Genomic DNA, 20,819 nt, shown 5'->3' with positions numbered 1-20,819 from the left:
CCTCTGCCAGTCTCTCAGAAGCTGCTCCTATCCATCTGTGTTTCACTGGGGTAAAATGCTTCTGGCAGCAAAGAATTACTGGTGCTAGTGGGTATTTAGGTCACATGCCAGCCACTGGAGCTGGAAGGTAAGGGGCAGTAAGGCCTTGCTTGGCATTTGAGGTAATAAGGTTCTGGTCTGTCGGCTCACATGAACTGCAGAGATTTGTAGAGCTGGGGAGTCACAGGGTCATGTTACTTGTGCTGTCAGGTCTGACACGGCTCTGGCAGGGCAGACCTTAGTGCTCTTTGAGCCTGTATTTGGGGGTGGTGCAAACCTGGGGTGTGAGCAGCGGTGGGAATCTCCAGGTAGAGCTTGGGGCTATGAAGGACCCACTCATCTGCCACCAGTTCACTGGCCCCTGGCCTCTACCTCCTCCCCAGCACAGAGGCAATCCTGTGTCTCCTGCTTTTGCTGTTTGTTTATAGCTCTCCCCATCCCATCTGTCTTTCTCTCCTCCTTACTCCCCTTCCTTTTCCCTCCCTCTCCCTCCTCCCCCTCATTCCCTGTAAGCGATTAATCATTTTGACAGGCTCAGCGATGGCCTTTATTTCCTTGAGGCGGCCAAGAAATGTCTGTGAGCACCTTCTCTGACACCCCTCGTGTTCTCTCACCAATCAGATCAGCCACTTCGCTTGGAGTGACACCATCAGAAATGTGGGGAGGGGAGCAGGGGGGAAACTCCAGCAGAGCCAGCTGGGAAATGGGCAGTGGGGCAGTATCCAGTTGGGGTGCCATGTGGGACCCCATTACCTGTGATGAATATGTCATTTCACTATAGCTTGCATGTGTCATACTTCGCTCCTTCTCTCTCCCCGGGCTCCCCTTCAAATCTTGGTTTCAGTGCAAAGGCAGTTGGGAAGAAATCAGGCTGCTCAGAAAAATACCAGCCTCCAACAGAGTGGCTGGAGGGAAAAGCTGTCACAGGAGAAGGAAGAGCAGGCCAAGATCATCAGGGGAAAAAGAATGGGGATGATTTTTCAGATAGATGTGGAAGCCTTCTTGGGAAAATCCCCTTTGTCTTGCCTTTGAGTCCCTGTCACGGTTCACATGGACTCGGCATGTTGTCTTGAGGATGCCTTCCATTCACCTCCACCAGGGAATCTCTTGGGCCATGGTACATGCTATTGCAAATGCCCTGCCACCTAACTAGAATGACAATTGGGTAGATCAGGGTGCATGATGTTCCCAAAAGGACTTTTTTAACCACTCTAGTCAGGCTTTGCAGCATCCCATGTCCCCTCAGCACAGAACAAGGAATGCCTTACTTCTAGAGTTACTCTTTTTCATTGTACTGTGAAAGCAGATATCCTTCACAGTGGGAAGGAGAGGCCCAGGGATAACCACAGGGCCTCTGGGGTTGTCTAGAAACCCTCTGTGCAGACCAATGGATTGTAACTCACATTTACAGGAGTGGAGGAGATAGTGAAGGAAAAGAAGTTGTTGAAGATGCACTAGGATTCAGATGGAATGTGATGTGAAGGTCTTGCATAAGGTGGTCAGGTATCCTAAGACAGGAGACTGGATTTAGTGACCCAAGGGATCCTCTCTAGTCTTGTGTTGGTATTAAACAAGTAAATAAGCCCTGAGTTGAGCCTGGAAGACAGTGAATAGACTCATCCTGGAAAAAGGCCCTAGAGACTTTCACAGCTCTTCAAGTAAGCCAAAAAGCAGGACAGATGGAATGAGGTGTCTGTGCTTTGAATTCGCCACCTCTTGAGATGGGACAAAGCAGCAACCCAAGGCCAAACTCCCTAGCTCAATGCAGCTATGCCTCAGGGCATAGCAGCCAGGCAGGTGATGGCCCCTAACTGACTCTGAGAAGCTCACACGTTCTTATGAAACATCACTGCTCACTATTCATCACATGAGCTCAAGTTCTAGCCCTGCATGAAAGGTGCAAAAGTTGGTTTTAGCAGCAGGCTTGGATGGGTTCAGTGAAGATGCTAGGGAAAAGCCACCTCTCTCCTACACCTCCCATTTGTTTGTTTTCTCCTTGTGAAAAGGTTGCCTTTCAGGTGCAGACCTAAAGGCTGATGCAGCTCCCAAGTCAAAAGGGAGGGCAATGAATTCATCTGGAATAAACATCTTTGCCCCTTGTGTGCAACTGCATCAGATCTCTGAAAGGTAGGAAGACTCAAAGAAAAAAGGAGCTAACAGGGACTTTCTAGCAGACGAAAAGGCAGTGTGTGCTCCTTCTGACAGAAGGAGCTGTCACGTCATGCTGCCCCATGTCTTGGGAGTGACCTCTGCCAAGGTCACTGCTGAGTTCCTCCAAACGAGCATTTCTTTCAAGGGAATATTGATTCTGTGCTGATGGTGCTAAGCAGCGCTGTTGAACAAGAGGCAGCAAGCGCTTGGCGAAACAGTGGTGGCCGTTCTTGGTAGCTGGACTCACTGATCTGGCTTGTTTTCTGCAGGCCTGTGCTCATGTGCTCAGGGTGAGGAGCACTGTCTTTGGGCTTCCAGGCTAGTGACCACTAATGGCTTCAGTGCCTCTTCTCCAGTGTGGAGTAGTTATGGTTGCTTCCTTGTGTTTGGTCAGGGATGGGACATTTCTTCAGCAGCAGAAAACTGCCTGTCTGTGGACATTTTACATCCGGTGATAGGTGGTAACATTGATGGGAACATGGAAGAGGTCTTAAAAGAGTTTATCTCAGGCCTGGGAGTTCTCAAAGAGAACGTGTAAGATCTTCAGAAATTAAGTCCAACCAATACAGTTAGTGCTGAAAGCCTGTTTTCAATCATCAACAGTCCTAGTGAGATCTAGGTCTGTAAGGGCCCTACCTGTTGTGTGCACTCAGGGCTTTGAATCATGTAGTGCTGCAGTGACAAAATTGGTGTCCTTCCCCTCTCAAGCCATGAGCAGCAAGCAGAACACAATGCTGTCTGCCTTCCCTTCTTTCCTTATGAGATTGGACCATGGAAAGAGCAGTCTGGGAGCATGCAGCAGTGGGTTCTCACTGTTGCTTTCATCGTTAACTCAACTTCGCTTGCCCAGAGACACTGTGGTGTTCCCAACCTTAGAAATATTAACTTGACTGACCAAGGCCCTGAGTAACCTGATCGAATTGTACCTGCTTTAAGAGGTAAGTTGAATTAGGTATCTCCTGAGGCCTCTTCCAACCCAGATTATTATACAATCCTATGGGTATGTCCAAGAGAACTCATCACCTGGTGTGCTGTATTTCATCTCACCTCACAAAATCATAGAATCACAGAATGGTTTGGGTTGGAAATGACCTTAAAGCTCATCTGGTTCCAACCCCCTGCCATGGGCAGGGACACCTTCCACTAGACCAGGTTGCTCAAAGCCCTGTCCAGCCTAGCCTTGAACACTGCCAGGGATGGGGCAGCCACAGCTTCTCTGGGCAACCTGTGCCAGTGTCTCACCACACTCACAGTAAAGAATTTCTTCCTAATGCCTAATCTAAATCTACCCTCTTTCACTTTAAAGCCATTCTCACTTGCCCTATTGCTACATGCCCTTGTAAAAAGTCCCTCTCCAGATTTCCTGTAGGCCCCCTTCAGGTGCTGAAAGGCTGTTCTAAGGTCTCCCTGGAGTCTTCTCCTCTCCAGGCTGAACAAGCCCAACTGTCCTGTCTTCATAGGAGAGGTGCTCCAGCCCTCTCATTATCTTCATGGTCCTCCTCTGGATCTACCCCAACAGGTACACGTCCCTCTTACATTGGAATGATTATAGAGCCCAGATAACCAAGAATGTAAGGGAAGTATCACATTACTCTTCTATGCAAAAGTCTTTATGGCAGGATGCTGTTGGCTCCTTTTGTTGGTCTCCAGGATTATGAAGAGCTTCCTCACTGAAATTGTACTGTGTCTCTCAGCAGAGCTGGTCAGTAAGGCAGGCTCAGGTACATGGTAATGGATTGAGAGCTCCCGATCATCACATGGCTGATGCTTGTCACTTCCCTGCAATGAGGGAAAAGACATTCCATGCAAGTGAAGAGGGTGGATTGGGGCAGAGCTTTTTGACTGCATAACCAAAGCAGTGTTGCCACATCAGCATATGTTGTTGAGGCTTAGCTTACTACTGCAGAGGCCATACCACTGCAGCTGAGCCAGTGTCCTCTGCTTGGTGCTGTGCTGAACCGGTGACAAGGGTGAGCTTGCATGGGGATGTCAGTATTGCTGTGTAGATGCATCTGTTGCACATCCTCTCCTGGAAGGCTGTAGCCTGGTTGCACGAGCACCACTGCGGCCCTAAGCCGGATGTTCTCAGGCAAGGTGCTATGTGCTGTGATGAGGTGACTTGCCTAGCTGCAAACAGGAAGGTGTTGTGATCAGCAGCTGTGGTCCCCACTACAGACAAGCAGGACTATGCCTGGTTAGGTGGAGACTGAACAAGAACTTGCCCCTGCTTTCAGGGGTGTAGGATCTAAATTCAGAACTGGTCTGTGCTGCATGCTGCACTATTACTGTATTTCTGCAGCTTCAGGTGCTAAGCATCCTTGTAGTGGCCTGGGTCATCCCCTGTGTGCTGGAAAATCTGATATATCCTTGGTTATTGGCAAGCACCTTTGTGTTGCACAGCTGTTCCAGACTTATGAGCAGTACCCAGTGCTTAATGGGGAAGCTGGAGCATGAAGCTAACTTTGCATGTTCCTCTAGGTGACAGAGGTGCTTGTGCCCTTGGGGATTTCAGAATTGGAGGCTGGGATGGTTGGATTTAGGAATCTCTCATTCTGAAGTGCCATGGCCGGTGGAGACATTTGTGTCTGGGCTCTGTCTGTCTGGGCTGCTCTGAACGTTATGGATGTGTTGCTGCTGTCTTTGCGGAGTGGATGAAAGTGTTTGTGGTAAAATGTAATCAAGTGGAAAATTGCAGTGCATATAAACACATATGGCACTCAATGACTGGGCATTAGGCACAGTGACTGCAGGCAAAAAAAAAATTATCTGTAAACGTTTCGCAGCAAGTTTCAAAATCTTAAAGAACAATAAGATATTAGCAATTTAATGGGGTGATTCAGCGAGGCAGCGATCCTTGGGCTGGGAGAAAGAGGATGCATGCAGCTGCAGTGACGGGAGAGGCTGGGATTACTCAGCCAAGCTCAACAAGCCCTGTCTCCCAGCACCAGACAGCTGCCAAAAGTTTCCTTCACATGGCAAGGTGGCTGTGCTTGGAGAGCAGAGAGCCAGGAGGTGGCCCATGAACCTTACCAGTGCTGCCTTCCAGCCTCCTGCAGGAGCCTGCTGTTTTCAGCAGCATTTGGAAGAGGTTGCATGTGGGCAATGAGGCAGAACTGATGGGCTAGGTGGATCAGGCCTGGCTCAGGTTGGGAGCTGTAGAAGCAGTGCCTGTTAATGGCTGGCTTGGCCTCCCAAAAAGGGAGAGCTGGGTCCTGTTCGCCTCCTGTGCCTCCAGGCATCTGCTTATGCTGCTTGGGATAGAACCTTCCAAGCTACTACAGAGCCTGCAGCAGTCCAAATGCTTCCTGGGGCAACTGTTTTGCAACCTTCCAAGGATCTCTGTCATCTATTGGAGCTGCATTTGGATCTTTCACGTCTTACACCATGGGGTTTCACTGACTGAGCTAGCTGTCTGTCTCCAAACCTTTTGCTTTGATCCCACTGTAACAGAGGACAAAAGCATGTCAGGCCAGCGTATGAAAATCACTGTTGCTGACTGAAGTGCCAGGAAGGTGTTTTTCTCCTCTTGCCGTATGCTGACTAACCTTTTTCTGACATGGAGAAGGTTACCTGTCAGTGGGAGGATAAATGTACCTTGCCAGTGTCACCTGGCTGTATCTTTCCGAAGGGACACAAGAAAACAGCTTTAATACTAGGAGGAATATAGTTTTGGTGGCTGAACTGACTGCCCTGAGGTCCTGGATTTGATGGCCAAACTTGCTCAGCAATTGATGAGGGAATAGCTTTTGAAGGAGGAGTGAAGAGGGCACCAAATGGGAAACCCCAAGGGTATTGGCAGCTTGGTCCAGCAAAGCCTGAATGATTCCAATCCTGCCTGGGGATGAATCTTCCCAAATAACCAGTAACAGTAAGAACTGCTCAAATGAAATTAAAAAATAACCAAAATCAGTGTTTCTGGGCTAGAAGCGACTGCTTTCCAAAAATGTAAGGAACAGAGTGAGGCCCTAAGATGATGTGAATAGAGCAGTAGGTTCTCTTCATCGCTCTGCATAGGACCTTTCATTTGATGCTAGCTCATACACAGCCATGAGAAGATGCCTTTTCTTGGATCTGATCCTGGAAACTGAGACCCAAGTGCCTGGTGAGAATAATGGTGGGATAAGCCTTTAATGAATTGCTATTAAATAATGTTTATTACAAGCTTTTATCCCTTTAAAAAAATCCTTCTTTCACTCTTATCTCCTTAAACGTGGCATATTAGAAAGAAATACGACATTCCTTGCCTTGTGTCACCTGCTGGTACTACATGGTGTTTACATCTATAAGCATTCTTGCTTTTGCTGGCACCTAAATACCATAGGGAAGTCATTGTCCTACTAGCAAATCAAGCTGATGAGGCATGCCCACCTCTACTGAGTATAGATACATTTCCCTACAGAATTCCACTGTTGTCATAACCTTCAGATGAAGCCAGTTCTCAAAGGGCTGCCCAGAAAATCCACAAAGTGTTCTGCTGTGGTCAAATTCAAACGTGAAGCTCTTCTCAAGACTTGCCCCTGTTACAGGGCTCTGCATTTGCTTGAACTAGCTCCCTGCATATTCCACTCTGCTTTGCTGCCTATAGACCGTAGTTTTCGACAGCTTCATCTTTTCTCTGGGCATTCCCATGCTGCTGCAGCACTAAACACAGGGGTTTGAGCCTCCCTTCTCCATGTGGGAAAAAAGGGATTAATAATCCCTGCCCTTTTGCCTGCTTGATCTCATCAGTCTGTATACAAATCTGGAGATGGAAGTCTCCTAGGCCACATGTATGGTACCCAGAGTAACAGAGTCTTTACCTACTTACCTCAGCTCTCTGCTGAGAATACCAGCTCTTACCTTCTGCCAGCTGAAAGAGTGGCTCATGTCTGCTGGCATTTGGGTGGGAATGTAGTGCCCGGTTTCCACAGCGAAGTGCAGGACTGTAGAACATAAGATTTTCCATTTCTGGGTACACTGACATGATCAGTCTCTCCTCTGCCTCTCCTCTGTCCATCATTTAAGTCTTCTTGTGAGCCTCACATGCATGGTGCTACATGAAAATTCGTCCTCAGGACCTATGTATTCCTCAAGGTTCTCTACTGTGATCTATGTTTGTTTCACGTTCCCTGTATTTCAAATATGTCAGAGGTAACTTCATCCATCCTGCCCTAGAGCTGTAGTCAGGTCACTGGTAAGCAGAAAGATTCCAGGTGAAGGGAGCAGAGCTATGGTCCGGGCTTCAGGCGTTCAAGTGCAGATGGAAATAAATATGTGATGGTTGGATTTTCTTGGAGGTGTTTATTGTGGTGTGCTTGCCTGAGGGGTTCACTGGCCTAGCTAGAGGTGTGGTGTGTCTGGCACCATAGGGGACTTCTACATGAGCTCTCAGTTATGGCATTGCCCTTCAGCATGAGGGAACAAACAACAGGCTGAAGCAGGGTCCTGTGCTCCTGGGCTGATGTGTGCCAGTTTCCTCAGGGAGTTGCTGTGAAAATGTGGACCTAGGTTGGAGAGCCTTTGCTGGGCCGCTCACAAGGGTGAGGTATTTTGGAGGGGGGACTTTATGGTTCCCTGTGGACAACTGGTATCAAGCTCAGGGCATCTGCTCCTGGACCTGAAGTGCAAATCAGTCCTACTTGCATTGGCAGCTGCTTCTGTGCCCAGGGGTTACAGTATGGTTGCTGTCACCCTGGTGAGGTCACCTCTGGAAGATTGACATGTGGGTCTTCCTTCTGGCTTATGACCAGAGGGGAGAGAAAGTCCATGAGCATTGTGTGAGAGACCTTGTAGGCAGCTGGTGAACCTGCAGACTGCTCTCTTTGAGTAGGTACAGTCACCTCCACCGCTTCTATGGCTCAAATGCTCTACTGAGATGGACAACTGCTGGTGCTCTTTATGCAGGTCAAGAACAGAAAAATGCTCCATTTGCTTGCTGTAGCAGGTGATTCGATGCTCAGATAGGCAAACCAGAAATGGTAGGGTTGATAGAGTGCATGTGCTAGCTGTTCCTGTGTCAGATTATGAAGCCACCTGAGTCACTGTCCCATTGTCCCCACCCACATGGAGTCCATGGTACTGGAGGCAGGTCTGCCTGTCACACCTGAAAGAGCTGTACAGCTCAAGCACAGCCAGGGAGAGATTTTAAGTCAAGAAGCAGCTGTTCATCACTCGGTGTGAGCTTGTAGGTAACTGAGGGAGTTCTCCTGGTTTCTTTTGTCTAACCCCCTGCTTCCCAAAGGGCCTCCTGTCAGGGTTTGAAGGCACTGGGACAGAAAATCTACTGCTGTTCTGTGGAGTTTTCTCCCAAGGTGAAAGGCCCCTATCGCTTCATATAAAACCCATCACCAGATCTCAGTTTTGACTGGAATTTGCCTGGGTTTATGTAGATTCTTCTCTTTCTCCATCAGCATCAGGAGCCTGTGTGAAAACGGGCACGCTCCCCTGGTCCCCAGTTCTCAGGCTGCCTTTGACCCCTCAGTGCCACTGCTCCCGCTGTGCTGATTTCTGGTTTATCTGGCCTGCAGCTGCCCTTGCTGAACCTCAGCCAGACCTTGCTGGTCAGCCTGGCCCAGTGTGCAGGAGGATCTGCCACCAGGCCAGATGCTGCCTTTGCCTGCCTGCAGTCTCTGGTGCTGTGATGATGACCTGCCTTTCCAGAGTGGTTCTCCAGCTCCATGAGGGTCGCTCCCCTCCTCAGGAGCAGCTGTGATGTGCTCTCTCCCCTGGCTAAGGCATTGCTGTCACCTCTGGCAGCCGCTGTACGGCTGTCGGACCCTCTCACTTCTTCCTGAGCAGGGCAGAGCTGCTGCTAGCGCCTGCTGATGTCAGTATCGCCCCCCACATCCAAGAGGCTGGGCTGTTGTTGCTGGTTTAGTAGATACTGCCCTGGGAAGGCACCATCACATACTGGGCACAAATAGACACTCACTGCCAAGCAGCTTCCAGGCACCAGGACAAACTACCCACCTGATGCTGGATGTATCTGCAAGTGCTCACACGCACTGGGACAGCAAGAAAGCGGGGGTGGATGGGCAAATTCCTGCTATATGGTCCTGCATGAGGATACAATGAAAGGAGGTGGCTGTGGTGGGATATGAAAGCCCCAGCATCTGACAGATCAAAGCACGGCATTGCTTTTCAAGTGCTTAAAGGTAGATGAATAATTGGTGAGTAAATGAGGAGATGGAGAGCCATCCTGTGGGTCCAGGAGAGGAGGGCTCAGCCCCTTTGGGTCTGAGTCCTGAAGTGTCTGGGCTGTGATCAGGTTTGTGGACACCAGCACTGATGATGATGGAGGTGTCCCAGTAAGCAGAGCAGGAGAGCAGTGAACAAACCCTCCGCAGAGGAAGGCTCAGGCAGACAAAACCACGTCCCTGCCTCCTAAGGAAGACGGCAAGAGAAGGGGCCCGGACCTGCCGCTGCAGGGGAGCGGGCAGCGGCGCAGCAGCAGCGCCTGTGAGGACGGGCCGGGGGCCGGCGGTCCGGCCCCGCGGCTCCCGTGCGCTGCCGCCGCCTGGCCGCGGCGTGGAGCCCGCGCTCCGTGAGGAGCCCGGCGGGGCCCTCCGCGGGGCTGGGGCTGCCCGCACCCGCCTGGGGGCTGCTCCTGGCCCGCAGAGGGGCCCGAGCCGCTGCAGGGGTTCCCAGCTGAGCCATCGGAAGGGTCAGAAACCTGATCCTGAGCAGGAGCAGCTTTCCCATAACAACCCTCTTCCCTCGCACAGAGCCCTGAGGTGTCAGAGGCACGAACCCGAACCCGGTTTCAGCTTCAGCTTTGGAACCCAGATGCTAGGGGTGGATTTGGCTTGCCTCTTCTAAACCAAACATACATGTGCTGGGGATGAGCACGAGAACAGGTACCTACACCTGAACATTGATATGGGAGGGTGGATGCTGACTGCTGTGCTAGGTGCTGTACAGTTACAGGTATATGATGCAAATCATTTCCATTGTGCCACATATGTTGGTTCTACACCAACACAATCCTGCTGAGGTCTGTGTGTACTCTAGTTACATTGCTGGGAGGATATCTTGTGTGTGCAAGAGCTGATGTTGGCTACTCACATTTCCCATAGTGTTTTGCTGTGTTTTGTGGGTTTTTTTCCCCCCCACTACTATGAAACAAAAGTTCTCCTGTTTAATCTGCTTTTCTAGCAGGTAACTCAATTTCAGGCCTGTTTTCTTGCTCACATTGCTTTGTTTCTTTGCACCACTTGCTGCTTTTCTGTCTCTTCCAGCACTAGAGATAACAGTGGGTTGCACTTCAGGCTTGGAAGAAACTTTCAGGGCCTCACTGTACTCACAGCAGCCCACTGGACAGCCCCAGCAGGCCGTGGACGTGTTAGGTTCAGCTGTGATGTGTGCCTGTTCAGAGGAAAGGAAGAAGAACAGATGACCTGTGAAGCCCTTTCCAAAGCAGAGATGATGCTCTAGCTCCTGTCAGCACTCTGGGTTCTTGTTCTTTACTTTCTTTTCCACCACCAGCAGGGTTGGGACTGGGACCTGCCCGATGTCTTCCCTGCGTGCCCCCTGCCCCTCCTCCCCTGGTCCAGACCCAACCCCGAGCTGCCTGCCTTTTCCTCCCTGCCCTTCCTCCCGGCAGGAGCAGGAAGAACCGGTGCCTCGGCCCCCCGAAGGCCGGGTGGTGCTGAAGGTGCTGCGGAGCCGGTGCGGGATGCTGGAGACTGCAATGTGCGCGCCGGACCCACGAGGGCAGCAAAACACTGCGGGAGAAGCGGGCTCTCCGCTGAGGTGGCCGCGGGCTGGTGACAAAAGGGACCCCGAGTCGGGGGTCTGCCCAGGCTGGGGCAGGGCAGGGTCCAGGGCTGCTGCCTGTCAGGCTCAGAGGATGCTGCGGGAGAGGTCAGGCGCACTGCCTGCCTCGGGAAGCACCCACCTCTGTCCACTTTTGGGACCAGGGCTCACCCCAGGCTTGCCCAGGGTCTGTTTTGTATGCCTGAGTCTTATGGTGGTAGGAATGGGCTGTGCCCCAGGCCCTGATGCCAAGGGGATAGAACTGGCAAACTGTCATGACACTGGTGTGCCTTTGCAATGGCGAGAAGCACTATGCCTGCTGGAGCGCTATGTCTGCCCTATGTGTGGCCATCAGCCCCCTCACACAGCAGGTCTGTCCTGGGAAACACATTGGAAGGGGGTCTGTTTTGGTGATTTTCTCTGCACCTGCATGCCAGGGCTCTGTACATGGCTTTCACAGCCCTCATTAAGCATCACTTAAGTTTCTCATGGCTCAGAGGAGCTTGAATGCCCTTTTCAGTGCACCTGCGGTGGAAAGTGGTCCTGCCTCTGGCCAGGTGGTAGTCAGTGGCCAAGCTCAAGCTTTCCCCTTCTCCCAGCAAAGACAAAGCCCCTTGGGGAGAAACAAGAGGGAGTCAAGGATCTGTTGAAGTCCCCAGTGAAGCCACAGAGCTCTGGCTCCCCAGGGCTCCTAAGGCTTGGGGATGCCAGAGGCTAAGGTGAGCTCTGACCTGGACTACAAATCCAAAGCCCCGACTTTGCAAGGCAGTGATGTGAAGAGTCATCCCTGTTTCCCTCTGCCTGTCACTGCAACCTGGGCATACGGACCTAGGTCCAGGGGTTGCTCCCCAGCACCCACTGGGGCAAGCAGCAGGGCGCAGGACAGGCTGCTTGCCCTTCCTTCATGAGGGAGAGGTGGAGGAAAGGTGCCACAGTGTGCACAGGAGGAGGCCTTCGTTTCCACAAAGCAGGGCATGGTGGCTGCAGCGAGAGGCTCAGAGACCCAGACAGCACAGCCAGCCACCGCCATCCCAGACCTCCGCTCACAGTGCTCCCAGCCCGTCTCTGCAGCCCCCTCCTTTCCCCTCCTTTCCAATCCTCTTGTACTGTTTTCTTGGCAAGGGCACTGGCTTTCAGCCCCCGCGCCTCATGTGCCCTATTGATAGCTGGTAATTTATGTAAATCTCCTAATATATGGATTCTGGGATCAGGACGGAGGGTTTGTGTGTGAGATGAGATTAATATGTTTGCAGATTCTCTCTGCAAAGAGAGCGAGAGAGGCAGGCAGGGCCTGGACATTCGCCCTAGGTCTCTATTAGCACCTTTGTGTGCACCAGCCATGCCTGGTCTCTGCCTCCCTGTGGCCAGCAGTGCGGGGGACTCTCTGTTTTGGCCACCCTGGTCACCCACAGCCAGCCTTACTGAACAGACATACCAGAAAGAGCCCGTTTCTGGGAGACCACAATGCATCGGGTACCGGTTTCCGTCTCCATCTGCTCCCCCGAAGTTTCAGCATCTCCGGAAGGTGGCCAGGCTGAGCTGTGCCAGAAGCTGCTGCCGCTCCAACATTGTGAGGGCCCCTGGAAGTGCTGGAAAACCACGGCTCAGCTTTATTCTTCCTGTGACAGCTCAGGGCAGCGGAGGCTGCTTGTAGCCACTGGCCTCTTGGTGCAGCTGGGGCTCAGGTTGAAATCAGGGGTGGGGTGATGTAAGGAGCAGGGCATAGGCTGGGGAGACCGGCATGCCAGTGGGGTGAGAGGGCACAGGGTCCTTGGCAGGGGGAAGATGGTGAGCTCAGCATCTGATGTGGCGGGATGAGGCTGAAGGATGGGCAGGGGGATTCCACGTGCCCCTGTGCTGTCCCTCCTGGAGCAGGAAGTGGTACATCTACACCCTGCCCTGCCCCAGGGCTGCATGCCTTATCTGTGCACATCTCCACGCCTGGCACCCGCACTTGGCTGCCTGGTCTCACCGTGGTGCCATGGGTCGGATGGGGAGGCAGAGTCCATCAAGGCACATTGTGGGTTGAGCAGAGCTGGGGAGCAGGCAGTGGGGAAGGGAGGCATCTTCTGATTCAGATGTTCCTGAGGAGTTCCCGTTCCACACCTGACATTTAGAAACCAGGAATCCTGCTGATGGATAGGATTTGATGTGGTGGAGTATATTTCACACTGTGTCATTTATCCTGGTGCTGCCTCATGTGAAATGTCAGCCATCCAGGAGCTTTTCTGATCGCTCTTTGAAGTACTGGTTTCTGATAAACTCAGGAGAAGGATGCTTTTTCTCCCCCAGGTCAGGGACCAGGTGTGGCAACAACTTTTCTCCTCTCTGCACAGGTCCCTCAGTAGAACCTGCCAGCTCAACCCTAGGTACTGAGGGTCACAGCTGGGGTCTTGCTGCCCTCCCTTCTCCTGGGGCACCCCTGCTCCTTTTGGGGACTGCGCTAACCCCTTTCTCCCACCCCACCTCTGTCTGACAGCACCCTGTCTGGTGCTGCCTCTCCCTGCCTGTGTCTGGATTTGCTCCCAACACGCTTTTCAGCCTTCGGAGGAATATTTTTAACCCTCCTGGGGTTGCTGCTGTTGACAATGGAAATCTATTGTGTTTTATGTGCCTGGAAAATGAATTTCCATGTCAGAAGAGGAGAGCAATTACCACAAGCAAGAGAGATCAAATTGGGTCTTTAAAAAGAAAATAAAGTTCAGATCTTATCTGATTAATGAGATTTCTTCCAAACCTTAACAAATCTTAATTACAGTGACTCTGCTGGAAGGGATGAGGTGAAGCTAGGATTGGGGGCTATCTAAACAGAACTGCTCTCTTCCAAGCTAGAGTACATCCCTGCATGAAAGCAGCAGGGACGGCCATTGAGTGCGGAAAGCTGCTCAGCTGGAAATCAGCAAGGCAGGATTCTCCATGGAGCCTGAGCAGCTCCTTCCCCAAAGGCTGGCGGTGCTGCGGGAGAGCCCTGTCAGCCCCATCCGGCAGCGATCCCTCTGGCTCGCTCTGTCCCAGATCCCGGCATTAGTTTTGCTTCGGATCCCTCCTTGCTGCTACAAAATACTCACTTTCTTTTTCTCTTTCTGCAGTAACAATAATTGCTCCGTTCTCCAGGATTCTTATTCTCAATTTCCTGTTTCATTTTGTTTTCTAAATCATCCTCCTGTTTAAAATCAGCCGAGGGAGGTAAAGTTGTTTATCCAGTTTAAGCTCACAAAACATTTTCTGCTTATTTTATTGAATTGCTTGCGTTACACGGGCCAGAGATTGTCCCCCTGCCACCTCTTTATTTAACACAATAACTTCCTTCCCGAAAGAACACGAGTCTTGAGCCGAAGATGAGAAAGGGAGACTCCAGCGCTTCCCGTAAGAGCCTGCTCTGGCGGTTAATCACCCTGACTTCCTCGGACAAAGTAAAACAAAATAAAGAAGGTTCAGTATTTTTAATTGGCACTTGTCTGGCTTCAGCATTTATCCATTGGCTCTCGTTACGGCTTCCTCCAGCCATTAAAGAGTTGTTTAGTACCTGCTATTTCTTCCCTAGGATGATATTTATATGCGGGAAGCAGGTCACCTCTTGATCCTTTTAATAAACCAAATAAATTGCTCCCTTCATATCCTCGTTATAGTATGTCTTCCCCCCAGTTTGGGGTAATGTTTTGGGCTCTTCAATCCTGTCATCAACAAACAAGCTGAGACGGAAAGAGGAGGAAACAGAAACAAGTCCAAACCCTTGGAAAATCAGACAGCCAAACCCTCCCTTTGTCTGTATGAATATATTGATTCCCTTCCTATTGTCTTTGGAATAAATTTGGGAAAATATGACTTGTCTAAAATACGTTTTCTCAATCTCTGTATCATTTCAGTTTAATTATTAACAGCTATGAGCAGAGATGGAACCGGCTCTCAGCTTTAGAGGGTGAGGTAAAAATGACAACAGATCTGTGTATTTAAGCACATGCAGAATTTCAGGGTATTGTTGGGAATTGCAGGATGGCTTGCAGAGTGCCCGAGCAGCCCCTCTCTGGGCTCACTTATGGGAGAGCCTGGCCGAGGTGGCAAGTGAACGGGCCCCTATGGGAGTTTGTGCTCCGGTCGGCTTTGGGAATGAGGCAGCCGAGGAACTGGAGTCGTGTGAGACAGCCAGGCACAGCAGGGTCTGAAGAGGAGGAAAATAAAGCAGGTACCAACAATACACACGCATCCTATAAAAACTTTCTGCTACTGGGCTCCCAGGATCTGTACCTGGTGTTTCCAGCTTGAACTGCTGGGCACAGATTTTGCTTGTGTCCCTGATTTACACACCAAGATTTCACCCTCTCTTCTTTGTGAAGTTTCAAAACATGTGAATAGCTTATATTATTTTTGTCTCATTTCCACTATCTGATACGATTCTCATCTCCCTGACTTGTTTGCCTGATTTATGAAGGTTTGTTTTGTTTAGGCCTTGCCTCTGTTTTTACTAAGGAAGAGAATTTTTTTTGTCATGATAAATTTTGTTATTTTACTGGCAGCTTTTGGTGAACCCCTCGGCAGTTATTCCACTTCACATGTGCTTAAATCTTCTCAGAAGAAATGCTTTTGGGCACAAATTGAAATTGAGTATTTTCTGAAATCAAGAGACAAATCTCCAGCAAATATGCCAACTTGCCCCGCTCCTTGTGGTGATTACATTTGCAGCCTTTGATTTCTTTCAGGACACTGGGAGAGGAGCAAACACAAATCCATTTAGAGAACTGTCATTTTCTTGCCATTTCTTTAAGCTTTGCAACGGAAGAGGGTTTTTGCATTTAGAAAAACGACACGTCTTCCCTTGTCTTAACAACTTCAGCTGTTCAAAAACCAAAGAGCAAGCCCTCAGACCAGCAAGACTACGAAAATAACATAGTTGGGATTCTTGTACTGTCTCTCTCTTTTAAGGGGGTGCATGCGTCACATTTTCAAGCCATTCTCTGCATTGTCCAAGGTTAGAAAGTTACTTTTTAATTGAAGTCTGAATTCCTGATCTTAACACGTGCCCTTTTTCTCCCTGTGCCTCCTTCTTCCCCAGACTCTGCATATTATTTTAGCTGGAAGGATCTCGTTTCTGCCTGTGATACTGCTCTCCCAGGGCAATGCCACTGTGTTAGGTGCAAGCTACCAAGCCAGTGGGAATCTACAAGCAGAGCCTGGCTTGCCCATGCCGACTCTTCAAAAATCATGGGCTTGATCCCCATTCACCTTTCACAGTTGCAAAACTGGCTTAAAAATCACCATGTTAAAAAAGAAAAAAAGGAAAAGGAATTAGCAAGTGGCTTCTTTTCTGATGCCATTGTGTTGTGGAGCAGCAGGCCAGCTTTCAAGCTTTTTGCTGCATCCACAACAAATAGTTATTTCTTAAGAAAAAGGATTAAAAAAGTCTGCTCAGAGCTTTGCATATAATCCTGTGGCTCCAGGACCCAAGGCTTTGAGTAATATCAAAATCGAAATAAATTCTCCCTGTGAGAATCGTAAGAATCTGCCAAATTAGTTCACAGGGGTAAACAAACAGCCAAATATTAGTATTCCACACTAAGAGCTAAATCCTATAAGTGGGGCCAGGGTTGCACATGGATTATCCTTTTATAGTTCAGGCATGGATTTACCAAGGGGATTATAGGCCTTCCCCTCCCCACCCTCCCTTCCTCCCCTCCACCCTAATGTTGCCCAGTGCTGTGAACTCCCATCACACCGCACACTTCCTCCTGCTGCTGTGACACCCTTCCCGGGCACCGGGAAGCCTCTTCCTCCTCAGAGCACCCCAGGGAGCAGGGACAAACAGTCACCCCGTGTTCAAGATGACAAAAGCAGGACCAGGAGTGATGCAGAGGTCGGTTGGTTCCACGTCCTGAACGGGTGCAGCATCCCTGGGGGATGGGAGATTAGTCCCCAGATGTCCCAACCTCCTTTCTTCCTGTCACTACTTTGCATCGCCCTACACCATTTCCTGAACAGGGATAACAACAATCTGAGCTGACACCATGCTTCAGTTTTCTTTCCCTACTCATCTGGTATTGCAGCCCTGATGGCTTGTCACTCTTAATATCCTGCACACTTCCACTGAGTCCCTCGGAGCGTCGGAAGGCTTTGATTGCACCCAGGGTAGTTTGCATGATACCTAGGTGCCAAATGCTTATAGATTTGATGAACTTATTCCCTCCTTGACTCTTTTCCCCACTGTATGCACCTATCTCACTCTCTCTGCATGTGCATGCACTATCACACACACACATTGTTTTATCAAAGTAAACATAGCTATTTCTATCTGGGTTTTTGCTGCTCTTTTCAGGCAAAAGCAATTCTGCAACGTCGCTTGCTCTGATCCTTTTATTTGTGTATTTTGTAGATTATTACTATTATATAAAAATGCCCAGTGCTTTACAAGACACAAAATACAGATAATCTGTCATGAAGAGTGCATAATCTAAACAAAACAGACAACATAGTCAGGGCTCCCTGAGAAGCACAGAGGAGTGAAGATTAGTCTTGTTTCAGTTTTATAAATATATTGCTAACATTACTGGACAAGAAATAGACATGTTTTCCTCTTCTTCCCCTTCCATCCTCCCTCTTAATAATACTTCCCTCTCACTTGTGCAATAGAGTTACGATGCAACATGAAATAAAGCATGGTTTAGGCTGCTGGCCCCAGTTCAACAGCCCTGAATCCCATGCTTCCTCCCAAGTACTCACGTGCTTTAGATTTCTCTGGATTGGTGCCTTAGATCATGCAGTCTATTGACAGATGCCCTTTCACTTACAAATGAAACCGTCCCTAAATCAATAAGAAAAAACCTTGTTCTCCATATCTGTTTAATGCCACGGCGGTGGGTTGCTGTAAGATTTGTAAACAAGCTGATGTCTACAGAGAGAGCAGTAACACAAAGAACACCTTCCCTACCAAGGGGAGCAGGTATTCTGTGCACGCATACAAATCATCTTGTGGGGCTTTTGTTGGTTGGCTCTGGAAACTTGTTGGGTGGATTGACAAGCAGGGGCTATTGTTTGGTGCACTGGACACAGCGTGTGGAGGGACCTCTCCTGGGTACCAGTCACAGAGGTCTGCAGAAGAGGGCTGGCTGGGAAAGGCACTAGGGGAGCCACCACAGGTATCCCTAGCTGGGAGAAGGACACTTCAGGAAGACACACTGGAAAATGCAGAGATGAAGCCAGGATGTTTCTATTCAATCTCCCCATTTTCTCTGGAGGTGGTAAAGCCTGGAAAAATGTGAATGTGGCAACAAGCGAGGTCTCAGCCAGAGTAAGATATGGGAAAGGTGAGCCTTCATTTGTAGGTGGGGACCCACCAGTTCACATATGCAGGCATTGCTAAGAGCACTGTGCCCCACATCCTCTTTCATGTGACTTGAGATGCCCAACAAAAGCCTTAATGCCAGCGCCCAGCCATGCCATGCAGAGCCACTGGCTTGCCCATGCCTTGTGCAGCCACTTGTCTCATGGCAGAACTGGGATGAACTACTTCTGCTGATGGTCTCCCTGGTGGAGTGGGATAACGTGTGGGATTCCCTTCCAAGTCAAGCTTGGGTTTCTCTCACGACCATCCCCAAGCACCACACAAGGAGGCTCCCAGCACTGGCAGAGGAAGGTGTGCATGCTGGCAGTAACTGTGGCTCTGCAGCTGGCCTGCAGGGTGGCCTTGGACTGGTCACTTACCCTTCCCTGTGCCCTCTGCTCTTCCCCTTTTGTTGGCTGCCCTGTTGGTCAGCATTTTGGAGCAAGCAAATCATCTCCTTTGGCCATCCGCTGTGCTTGGTTGCTGCTGGAACAACTTGCAGCATATCTGCAGCACAAGGTTCCCTTCCCTCCTCCTCCAGCGTGCTCACATTGCACACAATGGCTCACTGCAGTGGGTCACATTGCTGGCATGCCACGACCATGATTCAGACCCTCCTGATGACCCACATTTGCTTCTGCACCCAAACTGTGTGTCCGGCATCAGAACAGCCACTTGATAACAGGTTTTGGCTTAGCAAATTAGATCTCAGATCCTGTTGGTCTGATGCAGGACCTTCTCCCTGGAGGGTGTCTAAGCTGTCATGGCTAACCCCGCCGCCTCTTATTTTTGCCCATGCATAGTTTTCATTACCAGCACATTCTTCTTTTGAAACTGATACATCAGTTTTAATTAGTTAGGTTTACTCTTTCTATCTAGAGGAGCCTCCTGCCTTCAAAGACCAACTTTCAAACATTAACTCTTCTAAATGTTTCCCCCCACATGTGAACCCCTCCCCATCCTGCCTGGTAAATTATGTTCCGTCCTTTACTTGTAGCAGGCAGGTATTTAGTGTGATAAATTCAGGTTAGTGTCTCCTTAAGTGTATGTATGTGTATCTGCGTGTGTAAGGAAGGAGCAAAATAAAGTTGTATCGAGCCATAAATTACTGCTCCAGCATCATAAATTGCCAAGGCAAAGCTCCATTTTTTGACTTTTCTTTCAACTAAATGAGATAATTAATGTAAGAGGAAAAAAAATGGCGACGTCTCCCCCCTCCCTGGAGCCCTTTGCCTTGATGTTTGTCTATGAAACTTCAAGGTTGCAGTGAGCTGGGCATCTCAGTTCCGGAGCGGGGGGAAACAGCAAAAGAGTGGGGACCTGAAAGGGTGGGGGTCATGGGGCTGGCCAGTGTTTTCCTTTTGCCAGGGCTGTGGGAGGGACTCTAATGCGGGCTGTGACCCTATTTAATAAAATACCTAGGAAAGCAAGGGGCCAGGAGGCGGGCGAGAGGGAGACACAGTGGCTGGGGCTGGCAGGAGACTGTCATGAGATGAAAGTGGCCCTTAGTCCATTCCTTTCCTCCCTCCCCGCTGTCAGCACTTCTTAATGTCAAGCAGTGTGAGTGGTCGGTGGGGCTAGTTTCTGTCTCCACAGATGGGCTCTTTTTTCACTTTCCCCATAACTCCAGCCAGATGGATTCACTTCTCGGGAGCGACCGGAGAGCGGTGCGGGTGGCCCGGCAGGCTCCTTTCACCAGCACCTTCAGGTGAACTTTTGTTCAAGCCCTTCTCTGAGGCAAAAGCTGATCAGGGAATGACTCCTTCCTGCCCTGCTACCCACAAGTCCTAGGCCACCCTGGGTCTAAAGCCAGTCTTAACACAACCCACCATTAAGACCAGTGTGGGCATCACACCATGGATACTGTCCACATATTAACCCAGTCCCTGCACACTGGATTGAAATTTAGGGAACCTGGATGTCTCTGTGGTCCCTGCCACCAGTCTGTTGGACTGGGTCATTCATCACACAGTGCCCCAGTTTCCCTGCCTTTAAAGGGGGGTAATCATGACTACTTCAGTTGTGATTACCTTTGAGATGTACAAAAAAGCAAGGTACAAAATTATTGCTTTTATGCACTGTGGTAATCTGTAGGTGAGCTAGTATCATACAGCCCAAAAGTGTCCCCTAGCAAGATAGGTGGCCATGCTGGGACTATGGCCAAAGGGTAGGTGGCCCTGGAGCAGCAAATGGTCTAAGTGTTGCCACAGAGTCACTGTACATGTAGCATCAGTTTCTGCATGTCTTTGCTGTGGCTGCAGTCCTCGCTTGGCAAGGGCGTGCTGTACCAGCTGTGCATGGTTGCAACATGACCTGTGTGGATCTAACTCGCACATGCAAGTAGCACCAGGGTCCTGCTGCAGGGTGTCTCTGTGCAGCACCACGTACCCCTCATGCTGTATGTGAACTACCTTAGGAGGGTGCTGGGTGTGCATGTCTGTGGCTATAAGTTGCAGCCACCCTCAGCTGAAGGAGGGCTGCAGTTCGCTATCTCCACACTCTGTAAAAGTACCATCAGGCATCTGGCTTTTCTATGCTTCAGATGAGTACAACCACGTACTACTCAGCGCCAGAGCCAGCACCC

The 20,819-nt window shown here is 50.0% G+C and overlaps 1 long non-coding RNA gene across 9 annotated transcripts in view; it reads left to right on the top strand.

The window, feature by feature from the left end:
• The first annotated feature begins 14,873 nt into the window (after positions 1–14,873).
• LOC136010491 (uncharacterized) overlaps positions 14,874–20,819 on the top strand; it is a 66,738-nt gene continuing 60,792 nt past the window's right edge. For all 9 annotated transcript variants that reach the window (XR_010610900.1, XR_010610901.1, XR_010610896.1 and 6 more), the window contains exon 1: positions 14,874–15,106. This is a non-coding gene — a long non-coding RNA (uncharacterized LOC136010491). The remainder of the gene's footprint in view (positions 15,107–20,819) is intronic.

This window comes from Lathamus discolor, chromosome 3 (genome assembly GCF_037157495.1).
Source record: "Lathamus discolor isolate bLatDis1 chromosome 3, bLatDis1.hap1, whole genome shotgun sequence".
NCBI lineage: Eukaryota > Metazoa > Chordata > Aves > Psittaciformes > Psittacidae > Lathamus > Lathamus discolor.
This window is presented reverse-complemented; position numbering and strand designations above follow the sequence as displayed.